This window comes from Nicotiana tabacum, chromosome 22 (assembly GCF_000715075.1).
Source record: "Nicotiana tabacum cultivar K326 chromosome 22, ASM71507v2, whole genome shotgun sequence".
In the NCBI taxonomy this organism is placed as follows: Eukaryota; Viridiplantae; Streptophyta; class Magnoliopsida; order Solanales; family Solanaceae; genus Nicotiana; species Nicotiana tabacum.
In genome coordinates this window covers 120,866,416-120,894,165 of record NC_134101.1, presented here as the reverse complement: position 1 = coordinate 120,894,165, position 27,750 = coordinate 120,866,416, and positions in this window count along the sequence as shown.

The following is a 27,750-nucleotide window of genomic DNA, read 5'->3' as shown; positions in this document are numbered from 1 at the left end:
GAATGGGTGATCGGGTTTTGGTTCGAACTTCGAGTTTTGACCAAGCGGGTCCGGGGTCGATTTTTGACTTTTTTGGGAAAATAATGGAAAATCTATTTTTATGCGTTAGAATTAGTTTATTTAGCATTTATTGATGTTATTAAGTAAATTATGACTAGATACACGCGAATTGGAAGTGGAACCGAGAGGTAAAGCGGTAATTGAGGCTTAATCTTGTCTGTGGAATCGAGGTAAGTGTTTGGCCTAACCTTAGCTTGAGGGAATATGAGTTGTGGTCTTATTTACTATGTGTTAGTATTAAGTACGACGTATATGTGTGGTGACGAGTATCTACACGTTGGTGTCAAGCATGCCCGTGAGTCTTATACCATGATTGTTGTGACTCTACTATGTATCGTTCATGCTCAAATTGATGATTAACAATGTTGAACAAAGCTTATAAAAGTTTCTTGGTAATTGACTATTGTTAAGTATTGACTCAAGTTGAGTTTCATTTTGTAAAGTAATTGTTAAAAACGAGATTGGTTATAGGGAATCCCTTGTCGGGATGTAATTGTTGATATTGTTGATTCCCTTGCGGGGACATATTATTTTCTATTGTTTGGGTGAGAAAGTGTGTAAAGCACGAAGGCTGATGTCGTGCAGGATATTGTGACTGAATGTTAATGCACAAAGGGTAATACTGTGCACGATATTGTGAGTGAGTGTTAATACACGAAGGGTGATGCCGTGCACGATATTATGAGTGAGTGTTAATGTATGAAGGGTGATGTCGTGCCGATATTGTGAGCGTTAATGCACAAAGGGTGATGTCATGCCATGATTTGAGAGTTAATACATGAAGGGTGATGCGTGCCGATATTGTGAGGAATAATACATGAAGGGTGATGTCGTGCCATGATTATGAAAGATAATGCACGAAGGGTGATGCCGTGCCGTTTCTGTTGTTTCATAGTGTGAGGATGAGAGTAAAAGTATGAAGGGTGATGTTATGCACATGTTACCATTTCATTATTTTGGTTGATTTAGATATGATGTTCATTATGCTCCTTTATTGATGCTTCTTTATTGGATTATTGTTAGAATATGATATTCCCCGCAGCATGTCCCCTTCCCACCTTATTCTGTTGATTCCTGTTACTATGATTCTGTTTTGTACATGATTTAACTGCACATGTATATATATGATTTTCGTGTCCTAGCCTCGTCACTAATTCGCCGAGGTTAGGCTGGACACTTACTCAGTACATAGGGTCTCTTGTACTGATACTACACTCTGTACTCTTTTGTGCAGATTTCGGTACCGGACCCGGTGAGTAGCTGAGGCAGCTGCCTTCAATCCATGGAGACCAAGGTAGATCGGCTAGCGTCCGTAGAGCCTAAAGTCCCCATTTCCTGTTTTAGTTTTCTGTTGTCTCTTTTCATTCCGAGAACAATTGTACTTTTCTTTTCAAACTAGTATTTGTAGTAATTAGTAGATGTTCGTGAAATTGTGGGGTAGACATGTATTAGATTATGTGGTTTTGTTATAACTCTTCTGCGCTTTTAATTTGTTTAGCTATAGTTATTGTTTATATCTGTTGGGTTGATTGCTAATAGGTAGAAACCTTAATAGTTGGCTTGCCTAGCTTTCACGAGTAGGTAGCATCACGACTCCCGAGAGTGAGAAATCCGGGTCATGACAAGTTGGTATTAGAGCTCTAGGTTGCTTAGGTCTCACAATTCATGAACAAGCTAGGTAGAGTCTGAGGGATCGGTAGGGAGACGTCTGTGCTTATCCCCAGAGGCTACAGAGTTTAGGAATAACTTCACATCTATTTTTCTCCGTCGTGCGATTTGACGTCTCAATGTTAATTGAATTTCTACTCTATTCTTTCGCAGGTGGTGAGAACACATGCTTCTTCATCCGCGGATCAGCAGCCCGAGCCCCCAGTAGCAGCTCCTATGAGAGGAAGAGAATGAGGCCTAAGTCGTGCTAGAGGCCGAGGTAGGGGCAGGGCTCAACCCAGAGCAGCAACACCAGCGGTGGAGCCTCAGGTAGAGTTTAAGGAGGAGGTTCCAGCCCAAACCGTTCCAGCAGGGCCAGCTCAGGTCCTAGAGGGGTTCATCGCCACCTCGGTACTCCAGGATGCTCTAGTCTGTCTAGTGGGCCTTATGGAGAGTGTTGCCCAGATAGGCTTACTTCTTGTAGCACCAACCGTCTCTCATGTTGGGGGAGGAGCACAGACTCCTGCCACTCGCACTCCAGAATTGATGGCTCTTCAATTTCAGACTCCAGCTGCTCAACCAATTGGGGTAGTTCAGCCGGGTGTTGTGGCTTAGACCGGTGATGGAGCAACTATGTTTGTTGATGCTTTGTGGAGGTTGGACAGGTTCATCAAGCTCTTCACTACTACATATGGCGGTACATCTTCAGAGGATCCCCAGGATTATTTGGACAGCTGTCATGAGGTTCTACGGAACATGGGGATAATGGAGACCAATGGGGTTGACTTTGCTGCTTTTCATCTGTTAGGTTCCGTCGAGACTTGGTGGAGAGATTATTGTTTGGCTAGACCAGCTGGGTCACTAGCTTTGACTTGGGATCAGTTTTCTCAGCTATTTCTGGAGAAGTTTCTACCTATCACTCAGAGGGAGGACTGTCGGAGGCAGTTTGAGCGCCTCCAGTAGGGTTCTATGACCGTCACTCAGTATGAGACCAGATTTATTGCCTTGGCCCATCATGCTTTTATTATACTTCCCACCGAGAGAGAGAGAGAGGGTGAGGAGGTTCAATAAGGGACTCGCTCAACCTATTCGACTACAGATGGCTAAGGAGACAGGGAGCGAGATTTCTTTTCAAGATGCGGCCAATGTGGTCAGGAGAGTCGAGATGGTTCTATTATAGGGGAGTGGTCAGGGGTCTTACAAGAGGCCCCGTCATTCTGGCAGGTTCAGTGGTACCTCATTTGGAAGCAGGGAATCTTTTGGTAGAGGTCATTGTCCCAAGTCATTTCATTCAGCACTTCAGGCTTGTCATGGTGCTCCAAGTGGCCGTGGTTCTCATATGCAGTATTCAGATCAGCTACCGTATAGTGCATCACCAGCTCCTATTAGTGTACCTCCGCTCTAGAGTTATTAGGGTAGTTAATCAGGCCGTCAGGGTCAACAGTACCAGCAGTCGAGGGCTTGTTATACTTGTGGCGATACAAGGCATATTGCTAGATTTTGCCCTCGAGCACCGAGCAGTTTTCAGCATCAGGGTTCCTGTGCCATGGTTCAGGCACCGAGTGTTCCACCGCCCTCTCATCCAGATAGAGGTAGGACTCGATGTGTTAGAGGTGGAGGTCAGGCCGTTAGAGGTGGAGGTCAGGCAGATAGAGGTGGAGGCCCACTAGGAAGAGGTCATCCTCGGGATATAGTTTAGAGTGGTAGGGCCCATCCCTGATGTTATGCTATTCTAGCCAGACCTGAGGCTAAGGCCTCCGATGGAGTTATCACAGGTACGGTTTCAGTTTGTAGTAGAGATGCTTCAGTTCTATTTGATCTGGGGTCTACACATTCCTATGTGTCATCTTATTTTGCCCCTTATCTGGTTGTGCCTCGTGATTCTTTGAGTGCACCTGTATATGTGTTTACACCGGTAGGTGATTCTGTTGTTGTAGATCGAGTTTATAGCTCGTGTGTGGTTATTATTGGGGGTCTTGAGACTCGTGTAGATCTCCTACTTCTCGATATGGTCGGCTTCGATGTCATTTTGGGGATGGACTGGTTATCCCCTTATCCTGCTGTATTGGACTATCATGCCAAGACTGTGACCTTATCATTGCCGGGGTTGTCTCATTTGGAGTGGAGAGGGACTCCTGGTCATTCTACTAGCAGGGTTATCTCATATATGAAGGCTCGGCGTATGGTTGATAAGGGATGTTTAGCCTATTTGGCATATGTTCGCAATTCTAGTGCTGAGGTTCCTTCTACGGATTCTATGCCCGTTGTTCGTGAGTTTCCAGAGGTATTTCCTTCAGACTTGCCGGGGATGCCACCCGACAGGGATATTGACTTTTGCATTGATTTGGCTCGAGACACTCAGCCCATTTCTATTCCACCATATCATATGGCCCCGCCAGAGTTGAAAAATTTGAAAGAACAGTTGCAGGACTTACTTGATAAAGGCTTTATTAGGCCTAGTGTCTCGTGTTGGGGTGCACCAGTGTTGTTTGTTAAGAAGAAGGATGGATTGATGAGGATTTGCATAGATTATCGACAGTTGAACAAAGTTACAATCAAGAACAAGTATCCAATGTTGAGGATTGATGATTTGTTTGATCATCTTCAGGGTGCTAAGGTGTTTTCGATAATTGATTTGAGATCTGGCTACCATCAGTTGAGGATTAGGGCATCTAATGTCCCTAAGACAACCTTATCACACTCGGTACGGGCATTATGAGTTCTTAGTGATGTCATTTGGGTTGACAAATGCCCCAACAACTTTCATGGATTTGATGAACCAAATGTTCAAGCCTTATTTGGATTCCTTCGTGATTGTCTTCATTAATGATACTTTGATCTATTCCCGAAGCTGGGAGGAGCATGAGCAACATCTTTGAGTCGTTCTCCAGAATCTGGGGGACAGCCAGTTATATGCTAAGTTTTCGAAATGCGAGTTTTGGTTGAGTTCAGTTGCATTCTTGGGTCATGTTGTATTAGCAGAGGGTATTTATGTAAGGCCCTGGAAATTTTGCCAAGTAATTTAGGATTTCGTGGTGCTAGGTAGGCTAATTATAATATTTTATGTGTTATTAACATGATGGGCATCAATTTGATTTGGTAAATAAGTGTATAAGTCTTATAATGTGTAATGTGGTGTCTAATGGGAGGCCTAAGTCTAAGTCAAATTGAAAATTTTCATACTAGGCTAAAATTACAAATGAGTTCGCATAAGTCTACACTTTGGACGAGCATATCTAAATATATAAAAGGTTTTATGTGATGAAAAACCTATCAAATGAAAGGTCTTCGAGTCTAGTTTCTAATTCTTCAAACCGTTCGTCATTTGGACATTTCTACACAAAGTTATGATCAAATTAGAAAAGGTTGGATTTGAGACCAATTTTGCGATCGCAAAACGACTATGATCATGACTGTGCTTCACAAGATGGACATGGTCCATGTCTGAGTTCTTTTGTCAGTCTTCAAAACATCAGCTGTTCTTGGCCCAACACTATCGCATGTTTATTATGCTGTCAATTATGCTATCACATAATGATTATGCTGCAAGAATGCTGCCCACATTTCGATTATGCTATAGCATAATTGCACCACATATTTGACATCGAGGGTCATTTTTGAAAATTTTCATATTCGAACTCACTTTGATAAATAAGCTTTGGGGCTTCGTTTGGGACCATTTTACACTAAATCTAGAGAGAGGTGAGAGCATTTTAGAGAGAGAAAGAGGGAACCTAGCCTCCTAATCATCAATCTTGCACAAACCCTCAAAGCATGCTAATCTCTAGCTCACTATCTTCCGGGTAAGTCCTACTTCTAATATTTCATATATGAGATTATGAGTTCAAAAATATATTGTGGGGTTAGAAATAGTCCATGCATGTGATATTAAGCTATAGTATGTGGAATTAATGAACTATTTTGGGTAGTTCTTGATGAAATTGGATGATGGAAGAAGGAATTTCCATTGTAGAACCTTGTAGTCTATTTCACATGATTAAGTGTTTGATGAAATTCCTAAGAGAGTTATACCATGGGAAATTCTTCTAAATTATTAATTGATTTCCCTTTCTCCTTATAGATTGTTATTGCTAGAGGTGTTGGTGGATTATAGAAACTTAAGGAAAGCTTAAACAAGGTATGTATGGCTAAAGACCCCTCTTCTTAGAAATAGAGCTCCCATGGTGTCCTCGCATATGTTGTAAGTCGGGAATTTGATTTATGTAGTATTTGTTATTTCAAAGAAATTGGTGTTGCAAGAATATGTGTGAAAGGTGTGTCTCAATGTGTTCAATGTGTTATTCTTGGTAAATTGAGGATATGTGAAGAATGTGGACAATATGCTAAATTGCCTAGATTTCAAGTCAAGTTTAAATTGTGATTATTATGACGAATCATGAGAATTCCTCTCTATGCTTACAACTTGAATTGCTCTTATATGTGCCCATTATCTTAAATTGCAAGTTTGATGTTGAAAGTAAAAGTGATGTGGAATGTGAGTTATGAAATGTGGTCTAATGCCAAGTATGATGTGATAATTGTGGCCCTAAGTGCCTATGAATTGATATATGTGAAATAAAGATTGAAATGAGATGATTAATGAGAAAGGAACAACGCCTTGGTAAGGCAACCTAGCCGATCGGCCCGTGATAGGATGTCATGCCGTACACATGGTGGTATTGTGCTGATATTGAATTCTGAAAAATGAGAATGAGATTGTGATTGAGGTACATGTCTCAAATGATGCAACATAGCCGATCCGGTCGTGATCGGACTCTGCTCAAGAAAGCGGTGGTATTGTGAATGATGATGAACAATATTAAATATCCCAAACTAAAACCATGGAAATTATGTGAAAGCTATGTGATTCCTTTTATTTGATGATGTGGTGATTGTTTAAAGCTTATGTTGAATCCTTATGATTTCTTTGTTCTTGTATGGTTGTTCTTTCTAATGAGATGATGTTTAGTTATACATACTAGTGCTATTCGATGGCACTAACGCCCATTTTGCTGGGGGTGCTACGTCTTTAAATAGATGTAGGTGGTTCCATGGCAGGCAGTGTGGTCACAGCTAGTGACGCATCTTCCTTTCAGCTGACATGGTGAGCGCCACTTTATTTCGGGGTCATGTATCAATTATTTATCACGTACTTTGTATTTTGAGGTATAACCGGAGCCTTGATGCCGACATTTTCATATTACTCTTCAGTTGTATTTAGAGGTTCCGTAGACAGGTTGTGGGTGGTGTTTGATAATGGGGAATTGAGTTTGAAATCTTGATATTTGGCAAATATTTATAAAACTTGTATATTTTGATAATTATGAATTAAGATACTAATGGAAATAAAATGGAAGTTGTTAATGAAATACTTACAAAGTATGATTAATGGAGTCCATCTCATATTTATTCATGAATTAGTTTGGGTAGAATGAAACCTAACAGGCTTGCTCAATCAGGTTTACTCGGTTGAGCGACGGTCGCGCTCCTCGGTTTTTGGGGCGTGACAAACTTGGTATCAGAGCCTAAGGTTTTAAAGTGCCCTAGGATGTCTCATAGTAGTGTCTAGTAGAGTCCTTCTTATCGGTGTGTTGTCCACCACATCTATAAGTTGGAGGCTATTTGGACATTTAGGAATTTCACCCTTCTTTGATACTCCAGATCGTGCAGTAGAACCCAAGATAGGGAGCTAATTTCCTTACTATGTCTTACTCTCAAGATGAGTAATCTTGAAACCATAATCCACGAGTTTGAAGCAGTAAGGAGGGAATGACCCCACTATTGAATCTGAGGGAGATTGCCCAAGAGTTTGTTAGGAGAATGTATCGAGCCATGGAGGGATTGGTAGAACTTGTTGCTAAAGGGAGTACCCTTGTTCCTATTAATGTCACTGCACCACCGGATCATGTAGTATATCAGTATGTTACCAATGTATATTACATATGTGGAGTCAGGGTGCATTAGTTAAGGCACTGCCCCACCAATATAAAGTTACCAAGTAAGTCACTCCTTGCTATATCATTATGAATACCGCACGATTTCCTTTTTGTATATGTGCACCCTTATTGAAGAGTTCTCATGAATATGGTCATAATAAGATGTTGAGTCACAAAACATTGCATGTACCTACTCCGTGAACAAGACGTATTATTCGTGAATCCACTCTATCACAAATTCTCTTATTTACATACTCTTGTGGAATTAAGTTCTATAATTATGTCCTTTGAATTGAGTTATAACTCTAGGATTAACACTTTCCACTTACTTTCCTAAATTCTCAACAAGGGACTATACCTGATAAATTTCTTACAGGATCTTTTTATTTAAATGGACAATATCTACTCATTTGTGCCTATGCATGCTCCGTCGTAAAGTTTACCTATGTGGTGTCAAGTTCCATGTAAAGCATTCCAGTGTTGCGATCCTTCTCGAGTCACTCTTTTACTCACTGGTGTATATGGCTTCTATGGTCTAAACAGTCACCCTACTCTTTTTCGAGTATCATCATGAGAACTTCTCACTGTCTAGTAACATAAGAGCATACCTTAACACCTATCACATGAGTGCATGTCAATCGAAATGGTCGCCGTGTGCATAAAGTCTCTCTGAAAATTGAGATCCTCACATTCCCGTCATAGGAAGATCTTGTGTCGCCATCTTAGTATAACTTTCGTGTCAACTTGGGACATCCCGCAGTAAGTAGCTCACTTTGTTCCTAGTATTGTGGTTGCCCATGGCGTGGTCGTGTATTGCAGTTGGGAGTTAATATAGCAGAAGCATGTCCAGCTCATAACAAATGTTTATTTTCTCTTTACTCCTCCACAACATGTGTTAATTGTGTTCCTTAGTTAGTGAATTCATTGTGCTAGTTTCCCAATACTTGTTCGATAACCATGAGAGAACATATCCTTCTATGTATAATTGTAACACTTCCTTTCTCATAAGGACCCTTACTAGGCTCTCCGTCAAGACCAAGCGCACCTTTGGGGGTTATCATAGCACAACGCCTGTTTCTCATGTTTTTCTATCTTTCATTAGCATCTGGGTATTTCTCAAGTCAAAATACATGGAGAACTCATTATGAACACCTGTAAACCTTTCATGATTATTTTATACTATCTCATTGGGTTCCCACCTCACTTCAAGTTCATCAAGGGTTGATAGCATGCCACAATTGCTGAGATTGAATGATATCCTTTCGGTAATGGATTATCTACACATATGCTAGTCCAACGATCTGCTTATCAGTCTAACTCTCGCCTTTTGGTTTTGGGTTGACCAAGGAGCAATAAACCTAGTAACACATTCATATGTCAAAGACTTTCTCTCAGTCAAGTCTTATAGCATCTCCCAATGTGGATGGTAATAGCTGGTTGTGTAGAAGTGTGTTGTAGTGCTTCATTGTGAAGTAGAGTTGCTAAACATAATTGGACTTTTGAATTCTGGAGCTATACATCACATGACTACATACAGAGATCTTCTTTCAAAAATTTAGCTTCTCGTAATCCCTCATATTACCACCCTTCCTAGTGGTTACAATGTAAAGGATACTTCCATAGGCTCTCTCACTTTCTTGTCATTTACCTTGCATCATGTGTCATTTCTTCATATTTTTTAATATGATCTTATCTCATTTTCTCGACTAGCTATCCAACTATATGATTCGATTCAATTCACCTCACTTTTATGTACTCTATAAGCCCCTTTTTCATAAAAAAAAAAAGACACTGGAAGTGAGCAAATTCCCCTTTACTATAGACTTTTAATGTCTTCAACTCAGTTTAAGCTTGTTGGTTCCAAATGGTGCTCATTAGTTTTGCTGCCCTACTATCTATTTAATCTGATAACTCTCATTGTAAAATTAATTTATGTTTTATGGCATCAAAGAGGAAGTCTTATAGCATTAAGGATGGGGACATATTCCTTTTATTAGAATAAATAAATATTGCTAGTATTCCTTGTCACACCTCCTTTTTCCGTCCCCGCAAGGGGTGAAAGAGTTTTTCCAATTAAAGGACAATCGAAACAGGATTTGTTTATTTATTTCAGAGTCGCCACTTGGGAGATTTAGGATGTCCCAAGTCACTGGTTTAATCCCGAATAGAGGAAAAGAATGACTCTGTTTAACAGTCCGTGAACCAGAAATCCGGATAAGGAATTCTGTTAACCCGGGAGAAGGTGTTAGGCATTCCCGAGTTCTGTGGTTCTAGCACGGTCGCTCAACTGTCATATTTGGCTTGATTATCTTATTTAATACATGTTGAACCTATGTGCGAATTTTAACTTTTAACCGCTTTTATCATTACTATTATTTTTATCAAGAATTGCAACATCGTGGAAACACATCTCGAACCACGTCACATCAATGCACCCGTGGTTGTTGGCATATTTCAACTCTGTTGAGATTTGGATTTGGGTCACATAAATGTGCACCTAAGATTAAGAAGATAACATTATTAAATACGCGCCTAAAGCGACGAGCATATCATTATTTTGGGTAGGGCCGTGAAATTTGCTAAACGGTCCGTTCCGGAATCTAAGTACTCGAAATAACTATCTGTTGAGGGCCCCACACTTTGGGTATTCTTGTTTGCCGAGGCTCGTCTCATTCGTTATTTATTGTTATTATTGTTATTATTGTTATTATTATTTTTTGGGGAATTGGCAACGTTGTGGAAACGCATCTCGAGCCACGTCACAATCAATGTACCCGTGATTAGACACACATTTTCGACTCCGTTGATATTTGGATTTGGTTCACATAAATGCACACCCGTATTTAAGAAGGTAAGATTAATTAAGACGCGTCCTAAAGAAACTACGTATTGTTATTTTAAAAAAAGGCCGTGAAATATTCACTAAAAGGCCAAATCCAAAGTCTAGTCAATGGTTATATATTTATTGAGGGCCCCAGCGATGTGTGATTTATTTGGCGAGGCGCACCTCATTTTATTTTAAAAGGTCGTCCTATAGTGGCTATGTTTTCTATTAAGTTTGTCTCTAATAATGCAAAAAGAAAAATGGTCCAACTTTATTTACATGCTTACAAGTTAGTTATAGTTGGGTTCCGAATATGATTTGCAAAATCCGAAAAATGAACGCGTATACGGGCAGTCGTTTGGATATTATGGGCCCAGGCCCAGCACACACTGTATTGACTGGACCTGGGCCACTTCTTTTCCGATAAGGGCCCCGTCAGTTCATTCGATTCAGGCCCAACATTTATAAGGCAGAAATGTAAACTGGGGCTATATACTTTAACGGTATTGTTGCAAGTTATAACAGGGCAGCCTGCTAAATGAAGTGAGATTAACTAACAATGGACAGTTTAACACTTAACATGCGTTAAAAGATATACTAACCACAAACACAGCTAAAAAAATCAGGATATTGCTTACTACACCATCGCTTCTTTTCTAGCTACTGACATACATAGATAATGAGCCATTAAGTTGCCATATGTGGGTGTCTAGTTATGCATGATGCCTACTTTCATTATCATAAGAGAAGATATGAACTACTGTATATACAACTCAAGGTTCAATACACAACTGAAGCAAATTTGAAAAGAGGCAACTTCAGCTCTTCACTTCTATATTCATGTTTCAACTTTCAGCTTACATTGACAGAGTACCAGATTATCAGTGGTGTACCTAGTATTGGGAAAGCCAGAAGAAGAAAGGGAATGATCAGTTGAGTAGTAGCATTTACAGCAAACAACAACAACAGAAAAACAGCAATCAGCAGCAACAAAACCCAGCAATCAGATCTTTAAAACCAAAATAAGGAATCCAGTTTGCAACCCAGCAATACCAAAACAGGTACAGGCAAGGCAGAGAAGGAAACAGATGAAAAAAGCAGTAGCCTTTGATTTTTATGTTCAAAATCCAGCACACTCTTAACTCTATGTCACTCTGAAACAAACTGTCCTGCTAAAGGTTGAAAGACTAGCCTTTGTCGCACCTCCTTTTTCTGCCCCGCGAGGGTGCAAGGGAGTTTTCTCCAATTAAAGGACAGTCGAAACGGGATTTGTTTGTTTGTTTCAGAGTCGCCACTTGGGAATTTTAAGGCGTCCCAAGTCACCGGTTTTAATCCCTGAATCGAGGAGAATATGACTCTGTTTATTATTCTGCGAACCAAAAATCCTGAGTAAGGAATTCTGTTAATCCGGAAGAAGGTGTTAGGCATTTCCGAATTCCGCGGTTCTAGCACGGTCGCTTAACTGTTTTTATTCTTGGCTTTAATTATCTCGATTTGTAAAATACATTTTTATTGCATGATTTTATTGTTACCGCTTCTATTTATATTTAAAGACCCTTCTTTGAATCGAATCACGCGTACGTATATTCGTGTTATAAATAAATTATATTTTTAAAAAAACATGCGGAGTTGTGTCACGCGCACGTGTACACGATAATATAGATAATATATTTATTAAAACAATTATTTTCGAAATTGTGCTTAAATAAAATCAAAAACATTCGCCCTTTTTGTATAATTAAGTAGTGAACCTCACATCTCGGGGTTTTATGAAATTAATAATGATATTCTCCGAGGAATCCCTTTTATTAAATATTCGATCGAAGTTGCGTGAACGCATAATCCGAATTGCTTTTAGAAATATAATCAGGTTACGCGAACGTATCCCTAATCACAAAAATATTCTTGATAAGGTTCTCTACAAATTGTTATTACGTGTTGACCGCGAGCCTTATTTTACACATATGAATCATATATCTCAAATTTTAAAGAATTAATGGCGTGAAGAAGAAAACAGACAATATGTATCTAAAACTAACATTTTTTGTGGATACAACATTTGGATGTCCATAAATCGAATGGTGTATAAAATTGGGAAAGAACTTAAAATGATAAACAAATTAATAGTTTCTGCAGAATCTTCATTGTTTCATTTAAGGCGAACTCTTCTTCTATATATCTTTTACATAAAATGCCACGATTTGTTTATAAATCCCATGTCCTTCTCATGTATTTGTTTTAGTCCAAAGTTATAATTATTTAGTTGATTTTTTATTACGAAGATTGAATTTGAGATAAATAAACCAATTCTTATTCTCTGCCTATGCGAATATTTGCAAACACTAACTCTATATTTTGTAAAAAAAAATCATCGACATTATTTCATACATTAAAAGAAATGAGTTGATTTAACTACGCCATTTGTTATTAATAAAGAGAATTAATCTACCAATTGATTTAATAAGACGACATCATCTAGCCTTAAACAAAATTGGATATTTGACAAAATAAGCTAGTAATGTAATTTCTGGGTATTTCCGTACTATTCTTTACTTAGCTAACAATATCACAAGATTTAATTAATGGCCAATTTTCTGCAATGTTCCCTATCAATTCAAACAGTAAATGTCATCACTAGTCCTCAAAACATATAAGATTATCGTGGAATTTACTACTCCAGAAGGTTAATTAGTTAACAGTTTATCATGTCAAGTATAATACTATACTAACCAATTAAAACAAAACTGAAACTTAAACTAATAAAATTTAAATGAGTAGAAGACATCCTTATAATTCCAAACTTCATTTACTTGCCATGTTGAAGCTTTTCATGACATGAATTTACATATATGTACCTGATATTGGAAGCAAAAGAAAATGATGATGAGAATCAGCAGCAATAATAACAGTACAATAGCAACAACTGCCCAGCAACAGTAACAACCCAGTAACAGACCGGTGGAGTAGTAATCCCAAAAACAAAAGCTTTAAGCTTTAAATGAAACAACAACCATTAATACTAATTTCAAACAAAGAAAGAAAGCAGTAGATTTTTTTTAGTTTTATTTTTATTTTGAAAGCTTAAATATTTTTCGGAATTTTTCTCTCTTCTATTCTCTGTCCGTTTTTTCTCTCTATCTGTGTGTGTATTTTTTTTCGTATCTCTCTCTATTTCTGTTCTCTCTGTATTGTCTATCTTGTCTTGTGTTCAAGACTTCATATATATAATCCCATCCCATAAATCTTTTAATCAATTAAATCAATACTTTTTCTCTACCCAACCCATTATCTTCTCACTCATCCTCATTACATTAAATAAACATATCACACCACCCCATTTCATTTTGTCCCCCATGCTTCACTTAAAATAATACAAGATTCCCCCTTTAAATTAAATCTTGTCCCCCTTTATAATAAATAACCATATCACACCCACCCCATTTTATTTTGTCCCCCATGCTTCAAATAAACAATTACAAAATGTATAATTCCTAAACTACCCCTCACGACCTTACTGAAATTACCAAACTACCCCTGAACGTACTACAAATTACCAAACTACCCATCAGCTATAACACATCATTTAATCAAACATAACCAAAATATAGACAATATGATTAATTTCGAACAATGTTCAAACAACAAATTTCATGAACATGATTTCTTCAACATTTCAACAACAAAGCACATGAACATGATTTCTACAACATTTCAACAACAAATCACATGAACACAAATTGAACAACAAAGAACAACTAAAATTTGATTGAACAATATTTTAGCAACAAACAATCCTATTTTCGGATTCAACAACAACAACAAACAAGTATATTTAGATTTCTAAATTCAATAATATTGAACTTAAAATCAACTACTCTAACAACATTACAACAAACAATTCCTATCTTAAACTTAAACAAGATTATGAGACAAATTCAAGAGATAATCATAAATGATAAACAAAAATCAAACTATATACATTTCGGATTCAAGATCAAACAAACATAATATGAACATGAATTAAATCTAAAAATAAAAACGATGGATTCAAATGATTAAAACCAACATACTTCCCTTATTACAACTAAATTCTTTTAGGCAAATGAAAAAACAAAACCTAAGAAGAAACAATTATGAACTTAAGCTTGAACTTAACAATATTAACAATTTCCGGAAAATACATAAAATACATGAAACAAATTGAAGAAACAATTAATTAAACTTCAATTTGTATCTAACTAATATTAAACTAACAAATATTCATTTAAGCAATAATACAAACATGAAATAAACATGAAAACAACTAATTAAACTTCTATTTTGAAATCTGAAAATTAATTTTAACAAAGCACATGAACATGAACAAACTAGAAAAAATGATTTCAACGATAAACAACGAACAAAACAAGAATCAAATATTTAACGATTTTAACTTTTAGAAATATAAAAACGAAATATGGACAAAATAAAACTCAAAAACAACTAACCGGAGATGAATCAACGAAAAACTTTGATTGTAAACAAATCTGTCCGAGCCTCGACCAAAGCTCGAACAAATGACGACGAAGACGAAGAGAAGATGAAGCAGCCCGTAGCTACTGCCGCGACGAGAAGCAGCAGTAGTCCGTCCAACACCTGCTGCGACGAGCAGCAGCAGCACGACGTCGAGACAGCAGCAGCGGCGGCGACAGGCAGCAGCACAGCGCGGACAGCCATGGACGACGACATGGTCGACGTCGAAGCTCGTCCATGGCTGTGTTCGTTTGGTTGTTTGGTTGAGACAGAAGCAGCAGCGACGGGGCTTCGAACAACAGAAGGAACAAACAACGGGCTAGTCGACGCACAAGTAGAAGCAACTGGTGGCGACGACAGACTGTTTTGCCGGAGAAGATGAAGCTCGACCAAACGACGACGAACTGGAGAAACAATGGTGGACGAAGAAGATGAAGTGCTTGGGCAGCAGCTATTTGGACGATGAGGGTGTGTCGAAGAAGAAGGTAAAGGGCAGCCATGGATGCTTGGTTGGAGCTTTGGAGGAAGAAGAAGAAGATAGGAGAGGGGGGCGGATGGTTTAGATATTAGGGTTTTCTTCTTTTAGTTTTTGTTTTGTTTTGTAAAATGTAAGACAAAAGGGGTTTGGGTCTTTTGGGTTATGGATTGGGTCGACCCAGTTCGAAATGGACTGGGTCGTAGGGAAGATTGGGCCATTTTTTGGGCCTATGGCTTGAAATCGAAGAAGAGGCCCAATTCCGACTTTCTTTATATTTTCGCTCTTTTTTCTTCTTTTATTTCTCTAAAACTAAATTATAAAAATACTTAAACTATTATTAAGAATTAAATTAAGTTATAAAAGCGCAAATTAACTCCCAATAACAATTAACGCACAATTAAGTAATAATTAAGCATAAAATTGTATATTTGGACATTAAATGCTAAAAATGCAAACGATGCCTATTTTTGTAATTTTTAATTTTTTGTAAACAAATTTAATTAGTAACAATTATAGAATTAAATCCTACATGCAAATGCGACATATTTTTGTATTTTTTACTAATTTAACAAATAAACAAACACAGACAAATACAAATAATTATCCAAAATATCACAAAATCTCACAAAATTGCACACCAAAGAAAAATCATTTTATTTTTGAATTTTTTGGGAGTAATTCTCATACAGGGCAAAAATCACGTGCTTACAGCCTTGTTTTTGTTTTTTTTTCTGTGAAGACTTAAAAATGTCCAGCCCCTTTTGTGTTCTAAATCAGCCTATTTATAAGCAAAAACCAGGCCAGCCAAGCTGCCTTGATACCTTCAGCCTTTATTCTGCCCATACCCCTTAATTCCCCATGCCTAAATGTCTTTTCTTGATGCCTACTATATTGCTCCCCGTGCTTGTCCTATTTGTTTTAATCAAGAGTCATGGGAGGGGTTATAGTATTCAAATAAACTCATGCCTTCGTGTCTTGTTCCCCATTGTCATTAGATTAATAGTATTTTAAATACCACTTGACATGTTCTTAAGTTAATCCCTGATTAAACTCTGTCAAATGCCAAAATTACCCTTAACCCTTGCATATTACTGTATTACCCTAACTTTAATAGTTAGTATATAAACCCCTCTGAATTTGGCTAATCACTGAATACTGACTGTATCAACTTAAACCTAACACTGATTTCAGGTTGGCCTGTTAGATTTCTACAGCCATGTCCAATTCCTAGCCTAAGTTCAACTCAAAATCAGATCACAAAGCGGTGTCAATCAAACCTATTGAGTTGGTCATATTGGGAGCCAATCCTGACCAACTCAGAGCCAAAAATGCAAAAGACAACAACCAACAGGCTAAGATCAAAGAAGTAATGAACAGGCTTCCATGGCAAACTATAAAGATCATGGGGTTACTGAATGAATGAGTAATCTAGTTCAAAGACAAAACTGAACATATTCAACAGGTTCATTACAAGTTAGCATACAGATGTGGTGCTGGCAAACATACATGGAGGATATTAATGAGCTACTGTCCTGTTTCCTCTAATTTTCAAACAAATTAATTGACGACACTTATTTAAACAACTATACAAGTTATAATGGGCAGCGAACAATCAATAAAAAACACAAAACAAACTAAACATTACCTCAGGATTCACAGACTTGACAGAAAAATCAAAAACAAACCAAACTAAACATGAAAACAGATAAAATTCATAGGAGAACAAAAGAAAGGGAAAATTACCTCAGGGATTCGAAATCAAAAACTGACCCAGGCTCGAACTCAGACTCAACCATTTTGAGGTAGAACAGACTTTAATCGAAGTGTTCTCAACTGAGAATTAGACCCCAACCCTTCTTTAATTTTTGACAGATTCCATGATTTGGAATTTAGGGTTCCGTTTTTCTCAGATTTAGGGTTCGATCATTTCTAAACAGATTCAAACCAAACCAAGCTTGGTTTGGTTACGAGTGAGGTCAGGAGAGTAACTGGTATAATTTTGGGGTAGGTTGGGGCAGTTTTAGGTTTTGCTCGAACCTTCAAATGAAGATTCGAGAGGTTCCAAGAAGATTCGAACTGAACTATTACCAAATTCATGACGAGGGTGGTCAGTAGAAGCTGTGGTGTTAACTTGGTAGCCATCGGAGAAGATGAGGTTTTTCATGCCAACCTTCGATTTAAGATTCGAAGAGTTAGGGCCTGATTCGAAGGATATGGGTTATGGATTTGGAATGGGGAGGTCAAGATGATTCAGGGGTGTTAGTCTGGTGGTCATCGGCGTCGTGGTTGTCGGGTTTACGGTGGTGGAATCCTAAAGCGGCTAGGGTTTGTGAGGGTCATTTCTGGGGACGAGGGTGAATAGTAGGTGAGGGGAGGGGTTTGGTTTGGGTGCATGGGGTGAGGGATTGGGGTTCTTATATGGGGTGGGTGGTTCAATCCTAGCCGTTGGATCAATAAAGATCAGTGGCCAGGATTAAGGGTTTAACCAACACGGTGTCGTTTGGTTTAAGTAGGGGGGTTGGTTCGAACCGGGCAACGGGTCGGGTTCAAAGAATGGGTAAGGGGGACGGATTCTGAACCGTTGGATTATGTAAGGTTGACGGCTGGGATCGATTGCCACAGAACGACGTCGTTCCAGTGATTATGGGAACGGATCGGGCACCAGGCGTTTGGACTGGGTCTGTGTCTTGGTTTTGGGCCTGATTTTTTGGGCCCAATCCGAGTTTTCCTTTTTTCCAACTCTTTTCTTCTTTTAATTTAATTTAAACACAATTCCTAAAATTAAAAATAAAACTACACAAATGTTAATTAACACTTACAATACACAAGTTAAAACCTTAAGAACAAAATCACTTAGAGACAACAAATAGAATAAAAAGGTATATGTATTTATGTATTTCTGATTTTTCCCTTTTAGGGCGAAATGATGGTTTAATTAATTCCTAAATGCATGATTAAATCCTAAATATGCATGCACCATGTATTTTTATATTTTCAATTAACTATAACAAAGGTAAACATTTACGGACAAAAATAATTACCAAAATGTCACGTAAATTCTCAAAAATTGCACCCAAAAGGAAAAATCGTTTTATTTTGAATTTTTTGGGAGTAACTCTTTCATAGGGCAAAAATCACGTGCTTACAGCTGCCCCACTTTGTCCGAAGACATGAAGGGTTTTCGTGCAAAGATAAAGCGAGCGATTTTTGCCCATCCAAGTACTCCGTGTGAAGCATTTTTTTTTGAAAAAGGTTTAACCGAACCCTTGCTTCAAAGGTTTCCTACATATCCCTGGCTAGAAGGGAATCAAGTTAATGTAGTTCGGGAAGTTTTGGTAGCTGGGACTACCATGGGACTGCAATGTTACTGCTGTTGCATGCTGTTATTACTGCTTACCGATCCCCTTATTACATCGTGCTTAAAAGAAAGATCAAGAAGTTAGGATAGACTATGAACCATAAGATCTTATCTATCTTCAACTTTGTTTTTACTGCTTTGCTTATTTGTCGGCTTGTGCATCTTCCGTTGCTTCTCCCTTTCATAAACTTGGGGATGGCGCTGGCCTTTTGCTTTTCTGAATGTCAGTTCTCACTATCGGGTTCGGTCCGCTGGGGATATGGCTTCCTTCCTTAAGCTTTTCGGCGGTTCCTCTGGGGATACGACTTTCTTCATCAGATTTGTTATGTTGGGCATAATTTGATGTTCAAAGGCCGCTTTTCTCGCGATTCGTCTTATCCACTTTTGGCTCATGCGCTCGAATTTGCGCTGGGATCTCTTGTTGCAACCTTCTGCTTTCCGGTGAGTTGTTGGTTTCAAAACCTGAAATGTAAGGACTGAAAAATATTCCGCTTGTTATACAAGTGGGCACCTATTTATCTAAAAACATAAAAATATTCCTCTAGTTCTACAGGTGGGCGCCTATTTATCTAAGACATGAAAAGTATTCCTCTCGTTATACAGGTGGGCGCCTATTTATCTAAGACATGAAAAGTATTCCTCTCATTATACAGGTGGGCGCCTATTTATCTAAGATATGAAAATATTCCTCTCGTTATACAAGTGGGCGCCTATCTATCTAAAAACATGAAAGTATTCCTCTCGTTATACAGGTGGGCGCCTATCTATCTAAAAACATGAAAGTATTCCTCTCGTTATACAGGTGGGCACCTATCTATCTAAGACATGAAAAAATTCCTCTTGTTATATAGGTGGGAGCCTATCTATCTAAAAGCATGAAAAGTATTCCTCTAGTTATACAGGTGGGCGCCTATTTAGCTAAAAACGTGAAAGTATTCCTCTCGTTATACAGGTGGGCGCCTATTTATCTAAGACATGAAAAGTATTTCTCTCGTTATACAGGTGGGCGCCTATTTATCTAAGACATGAAAATATTCCTCTCGTTATACAGGTGGGCGCCTATCTATCTAAAAGCATGAAAAGTATTCCTCTAGTTATACAGGTGGGCGCCTATTTAGCTAAAAACATGAAAGTATTCCTCTCGTTATACATGTGGGCGCCTATCTATCTAAAAGCATGAAAAGTATTCCTCTAGTTATACAGGTGGGCGCTTATTTAGCTAAAAACATGAAAGTATTCCTCTCGTTATACAGGTGGGCGCCTATCTATCTAAGACATGAAAAAGTATTCCTCTAGTTATACATGTGGGTGCCTATCTATCTAAAACATGAAAAGTATTCCTCTAGTTATACAGGTGGGCGCCTATTTATCTAAAAGCATGAAAAGTATTCCTCTAGTTATACAGGTGGGCGCCTATCTATCTAAGACATGAAAATATTCCTCTCATTATACAGGTGTGTGCCTATTTATCTAAGACATGAAAATTATTCCTCTCGTTATACAGGTGGGCGCCTATTTATCTAAGACATGAAAATTATTCGTCTCGTTATACAGGTGGACGCCTATTTGTCTAAAAATATGAAAGTATTCCTCTCGTTATACATGTGGGCGCCTATCTATCTAAGACATGAAAAAGTATTCCTCTATTTATATAAGTGGACGCCTATCTATCTAAAACATGAAAAGTATTCCTCTAGTTATACAGGTGGACGCCTATTTATCTAAAAGCATGAAAAGTATTCCTCTAGTTATACAGGTGGGCGCCTATTTAGCTAAAAACCTGAAAGTATTCCTCTCGTTATACAGGTGGGCGCCTATCTATCTAAGACATGAAAAGTATTCCTCTAGTTATACAGGTGGGCGCCTATCTATCTAAAACAGGAAAAGTATTCCTCTAGTTATACAGGTGGGCGCCTATTTATCTAAGACATGAAAAAGTATTTGAGTTTGTTTCCTCGTTTCTCCGAGAAAATTTTGACAAATGGCAAAATATTTCTGCCCCCGTTTTGGTGATCTTCCTTGTGGCGTGTCTTTCTGCCATCATCAACCTTTATTTTCCTATAGAAATCAAAGAAAATCTTGTTAGTTTAAAACACGGTGAGTGGTCATGTCACTCCCGCTGGGGATGGTTTTTTTTTCATTCCCTCTCCCTTGCTCTGCGCTCCCAAAACTGGTTGGGGATAACGTTACTTGCCGGGGATGATATTTCTGCTGGGGATGGTTATTCCATTTATCCCTTCCCTACTTTTGTTTCAAAACATGCTAGAGGAGTCTTCTTCGACTCCAAAACTACTCCCTTCGAAATTTTATTTTCCCTCAGTACTGCAAGGGGGTAAAAATATTATCATCTGGGGATAACGTTATTGAGGATAGGACTGTTGGGGTTATTTTGCTGCGGATCAATTCTCTCTTTCTCCTTCTCCCTTTCTTGTTGTCTGACCATCTTGGAACTTGGTCAGTGATCTATCGAAGTTCTGCTAGGGATCCTCTTAGAACTTGGTCCATAAGTTCCTCAACCGTTGTTTTCCGTTTTTCTCCATGTTCCCCTTAACTTTCTAGGCCAGTTTGTCATTTGGTCTTGCAACAAACGCCTTTTGTCTTATTGACTTGTCTTTGGCCTGTCCCCTTCGCATTTTGCTTTGTACCATTTTGGCCACTGGTAGTAAACTCTGAAAAATCCTTCTCAAAACAAATTTCTGGAAAAAGTCTTTTTAGACAAAGAAATGAAAAGATAGAAAAAGAGAAAAATCTTTCTGAACAAATGCTGGGGGAAAAGAAAAGGAAAGAACTTATCTGGACGGTATGACTGGTCCCAACGATCATGTCGTGCATTTTGGATTAATCGACCCAGTCTATTTGTATCAATCAATCTTCCTGATGGCCTCATTTGCCGGGAATAACCCGACGCCTAACTTTTGCCATATGCGGATTCTTTCTGCCGATCTCCTCTTGTCGCCTCATAGTGCCCTTCAAGGGATTTTTACTGATAAGACACCCTCCTTTCTCTCAGCTCTCGTCGCCTTAATGTGCCTGTGAAGGTTTTCACCGATAAGACTCTCTCATTTTATTTCTCTAATCTTTCGTCGTCTTATGGTGCCTGTGAAGGTTTTCACCGATAAGACTCTCTCATTTTATTTTATTTTTCAGCTGGGGATTGGAGTGTTGCCGATATGACTCTCTCGGCTGCGGATTCTTTTCGGCTATCAATTCATTTCCAGTTTATGATCCTCTCCTTTTGCTGGGGATCAGAGTGGTGTTGCCGACTTTCGTTTGCATGACTTGGCACTTCTCGGATACCGATCGGGAGGTCTTTTTTGGACATCGACATGGGTTTTGTGTGGGGTTAAAAGAAAAGCTATCAAAAAATCCAAAAAATAACTTTGATGGGTGAAACATTACAACTCTTGGAATCAAACCTCTTTCGAAACTTTGAAACATAACTTCTGCCCCAATTTTCTTTGCTTGGGGATTTTTATTTTTTTTGTTACACTATTACCGAGCCGTGAGGCGCCTACGTATCTTTCTTTGAGGAATCAGGTCAAACGTAGTTCCCACGATTCCTTTGTTTTTCTTGTGATTTTTCTCTTGTTTCATTTTTTCATTATTATTATTATTATTATTATTATTATTATTTTTTCATTAGTGACTCCAAAAGAGGGGTGAAAGAATAAATAAGGCTCAAAGGGGGAAGCAAAGGTTAAAAGTGTTTGGATAGAAGAAAGAATTGCCTCCGTCATTTCATTATCCAATAAGTGCCAAGTACAAACAAATGAACCAATAACTATCATAATCAAAGAAATTACGCATAATATCTTTTGACTGCATCAAAATTGATAGCCATGTCTACGCACCTACCTTCGAAATCTGTCAGACATAAAGCGCCGTTGGATAACACTCTGGTCACAACATAAGGCCCTTGCCAATTTGGGGCGAACTTGCCTTTTGCTTCGATCTGGTGTGGGAGGATCCGTTTCAATATGTCCTACTTCAAATTTTCTGAGGCACACCTTCTTATTGTATGCTCTTTCCATTCTCTTCTGATACAACTGGCCATGACACACTGCTGCCAATCTTTTTTCATCTATTAAGTTCAACTGCTCCAGTCGAGCTTTGACCCATTCATCGTCGTCAATCCCGGCTTCAGCGACAATCTGGAGGGACGTAATTTCAACCTCTGCTGGTATCACTGCTTCAGTTCCATACACCAATAAATAAGGAGTTGCACCTACTGAAGTCCGAACTGTAGTGTGATAACCCAACAAGGCAAAAGGTAATTTCTCATGCCATTGTTTAGATCCTTCTACCATCTTCCTCGGTATCTTCTTGATGTTCTTATTGGCTGCTTCAACTGCTCCATTCGCCTTGGGACGATATGGGGTGGAATTGCGGTGTGTAATCTTAAACTGTTGACATACCTCTCTCATCAAATTACTGTTAAGATTCGCACCATTATCCGTGATGATCACTTTTGGGACCCCAAATCTACAGATGATATGGGAGTGAACAAAATCCACCACTGCCTTCTTGGTTATCGACTTGAAAGTTTTAGCTTCAACCCACTTAGTGAAGTAGTCGATGGTCACCAGAATGAACCTATGGTCGTTGGTCGCTGCCGGCTCAATAGGCCCAATGACATCCATGCCCCATGCAACAAATGGCCATGGCGCTGACATTGTATGCAATTCTGTTGGCGGAGAATGAATCAGATCTCCGTGTATCTGACATTGATGGAATTTCTGCATGAAATTGATACAATCATGCTCCATAGTGAGCCAATAGTACCCTGCTCGAAGAATCTTCTTTGCCAATACATATCCGCTCATATGTGGTCCACAAACTCCAGCGTGACCTTTGCCATAACTGTCGTGGCTTGACCGGCGTCTACGCATCTCAACAATCCCAAATTCGGGGTTCTTCTGTACAACACTCCTCCACTGAGGAAGAACCCATTTGACAATCGCCGAATGGCTCTTTTCTGATCTCCGGTGGCCTGCTCCAGGTATATCCCCATCCTGAGGTACTCCTTTATGTCATGAAACCATGGCTCGCCATCCACTTCTTCCTCTACCCTGTTGCAATAAGCATGCTGATCACGAACCTGAATGTGTAAGGGGTCAACATGAATTTTGTCTGGTTGGTGTAACATCTATGCCAAGGTGGCCAATGCATCGGCAACCTCATTATGAACTCTTGGGATGTGTCTGAATTCTACTGATCGAAATCGCTTGCTCAGATCGTGCAAACATTGTCGATATGGTATGAGTTTCAAATCTCGTGTTTCCCATTTACCCTGAATCTGATGCACCAGGAGGTCCGAGTCTCCCAAGACCAAAACGTCCTGGACATCCATGTCTGCAGCTAGTCGCAGACCAAAAATGCATGCCTCATACTCAGCCATGTTGTTGGTACAATAGAAACGCAGCTGAGCTGTAACAGGATAATGACGTCCTGTTTCAGAAATAAGTACTGCTCCTATTCCAACTCCCTTCGCATTTGCGGCTCCATCAAAGAAAGCTTCCAATCAGGTTCCTTGGGTAATTCCAGCTCACCTACATGCATTATTTCCTCGTCCGGAAAATACGTCCTCAATGGCTCGTATTCTTCATCAACAAGATTCTTGGCCAAGTGATCGGCCAGCGCTTGGGCTTTCATGGCCGTCCTCGTCACATAGACGATATCAAACTCTGTGAGTAAAATCTGCCATTTTGCTAACCTCCATGTAGGTATAGGTTTCTGGAAAATGTACTTTAACGGATCCAAACAGGAAATGAGATAAGTAGTATACGAGGACAAATAGTGCTTCAATTTCTGAGCCACCCAAGTTAGGGCGCAACATGTCCTTTCGAGCTGAGTGTACTTGACCTCATATACCGAAAACTTCTTGCTAAGATAATAGATGGCTTGCTCCTTCCTTCCTGTTATGTCATGTTGCCCCAACACGCAGCCAAACGAATTCTTCAAGATCGCCAGATAAAGAATTAATGGTCTCCCCGGCTCAGGTGGAACCAACACCAGTGGATTTGACAGATACCCTTTGATTTGGTCGAATGCTTCTTGACACTCCGCCATACATTCTACCGCAGCATCTTTCTTCAGCAGCCGAAATATGGGTTCATAAGTCGCCGTGAGTTGAGCGATGAACCTGCTGATATAATTTAGTCTCCCTAACAGACTCATCACCTCCGTTTTGTTCTTTGGCGGTGGCAAATCCTGGATGGATTTGATCTTGGATGGGTCCAACTCAATACCCCGTCAACTGACGATGAATCCTAACAGCTTTCCTGATGGAACCCCAAAGGCACATTTGGCCGGGTTGAGCTTAATATCATACCTTCGAAGTCTTTGAAAGAACTTCCTTAGGTCTGCTACATGGTCTTCCTCACGCCAGAACTTTATGATCACATCATCTACGTACACTTCAATTTCTTTGTGTATCATGTCATGAAACACAGTAGTTATTGCTCTCATGTATGTTTCCCCAGCATTCTTCAATCCGAATGGCATCACCCGGTAGCAGTAAGTTCCCCATGGAGTAATGAAAGCCGTCTTCTCCGCATATTCTTCGTCCATTAAGATCTGATAATACCCCGCATAGCAGTCCACAAAGGATCCGATCTCGCGCCCAACGCAATTATCGATCAGGATATGGATGTTGGCCAATGGAAAATTATCCTTCGGACTTGCCTTGTTGAGATTGCGGTAGTCGACACATACCCTGATTTTCCCATCCTTCTTCGGCACTGGTACCATATTGGCCAACCACTCGGGATATCGAGTGACCCGAATAACTTTTGCCTGCAGCTGCTTGGTCACTTCTTCTTTGATTTTCAAACTCATATCCGTCTTAAACTTCCTCAATTTTTGCTTGACAGGAGGGTATGCCGGGTCCGTGGGCAATTTGTGAACCACTAGATCGGTGCTTAATCTCGGCATATCATCATATGACCACGCAAAAACATCTTTGAACTCAATGAGGGCTTTGATTAATTCCTCCCTGATGTTTGGCTCAATGTGGATGCTGGTTTTGGTTTCTCTGATATCATCGGCATCCCCTAGATTGACAGCTTCGGTGTCATTCAGATTAGGCTTGGGTTTCTCTTCGAACTGGCACAATTCTCTATTTATTTCTTCGAAGGCTTCATCCTCGTCGTATTCGGACTCATCCTCATAACCAATCTCTTGTACAATTAAGCCAGAGTCAGATTGATTTTTTAGACTAGGTCGAAGATCCGTTATGCATGCCATGTCATTAGAACCAGTAAAAAGAGAACTGTTCAGAAAATAAAAGAATAAAACAAAATTAATATAAAACAAGAAGAGAGAATTTTATTAAAATGCGGGATAACAGGGTTCACACTTTACAAAATAAAATGTGATTTGGATTACACCCTGGAATATTCTGAAAACAAGAAAGAAAAATCAAAGCATACTACCAGGACTCCCCCCCCGGGTAGGAAGAGGAGTAACCGTCCAATTGTTGGTATTGGCCTCAGGCCCCACAAACTGTATATTTGTTCTGCTGGAGCCCTCTCCAACTTCTATCACATTGACATCAGCGAACAGCCTTTCAAAGCTCTGATTCAAATCCCCGTCCATCCTAATCAATGGTCCGAGAATTTTCGGGACCGGTGACCCCTTGGCACTTGCTCTAACAAAGGATCTGGAGAGACGCGGAATAGGTTTGGGAAGAACCCAAACTCTCTTCTTCATTTTCCGCACTCGCTTTACATCTGCCACAGTAGGTTTGAACCCCAGTCCAAAAGTCTCTAAATTCTTGGGCAAGGAGACAGGTTGAACAATCCCCTGAAGCTCAGCCCCCAGGCCTTTTCCTAGCACGAACCCATTACCCAGCATCTCTGAAACTATCACGACGGTTGCGGAAGCTACCCTGGGATGTGGAATGCTTTTACCCTCGGGAATCTTGTTTGCTGATACTGCATCAAAAATCTGGTAAACCCAGGGACCTTTGTCACCGTTGGTTTCTATGAATGGCACAATGGCACCTCCCATGGTGCACGCAGTGTCTTCCCCATGCAGCACGACATCTTGTCTGTCCCATTCAAACTTGACCATTTGATGCAATGTGGATGGTACTGCTTTGGCCGCGTGGATCCACGGTCGTCCCAACAAAAGGTTATAAGATACCGCGACATCCAATACCTGGAACTCCATAGTAAACTTGATCGGGCCGATGGTCAACTCAAGTATAATATCCCCCACGGTGTCCGTTCCACTTCCGTCAAATCCTCGGACGCAAATGTTGTTCTTGTGGATTCTACCATGGTCAACCTTCAACTGGTTCAGTTTGGATAATGGACAAATATTGGCACTTGAACCGTTATCCACCAGCGCCCGAGTAACTGCCGAATCTTCACATTTGACCGTCAAGTAGAGAGCTTTATTATGTTTCGTGCCCTCCACTGGCAGATCGTCATCAGAGAATGTTACCCTGTTTACCTCAAAAAATTTGTTGGCAATCGTTTCAAGGTGGTTCACTAAAATTTCATTGGGCACATGAGCTTCATTCAGTATCTTCAACAGGGCCCGGCGATGCTCGTCCGAATGGATCAATAGTGATAACAACGAGATCTGGGCCGGGGTTTTCTTCAATTGTTCGACAACGGAGTAATCCTGCACTTTCATCTTTTTTTAAGAATTGCTCCGCCTCTTCTTCTGAAACGGGTTTATTTGTTACTGCTGGGTTGGACCTTCTCAACTCCACTAGAGCAAAACACCATCCCGATCGAGTCAGTCCCTGCGCCTTACAACTATCCTTCTCCACTTGCTTTCCCTTGTACATTACCACTGCCTTTTCATACTTCCAAGGCACGGCCTTGCTATCAATCACTGGCAATTGGACTACCGGCTTTATGATGACCGGTTCCCTGCAGACCCCTTTCACAACAACTACGGGTGCAGATGATGCTCCCGATAC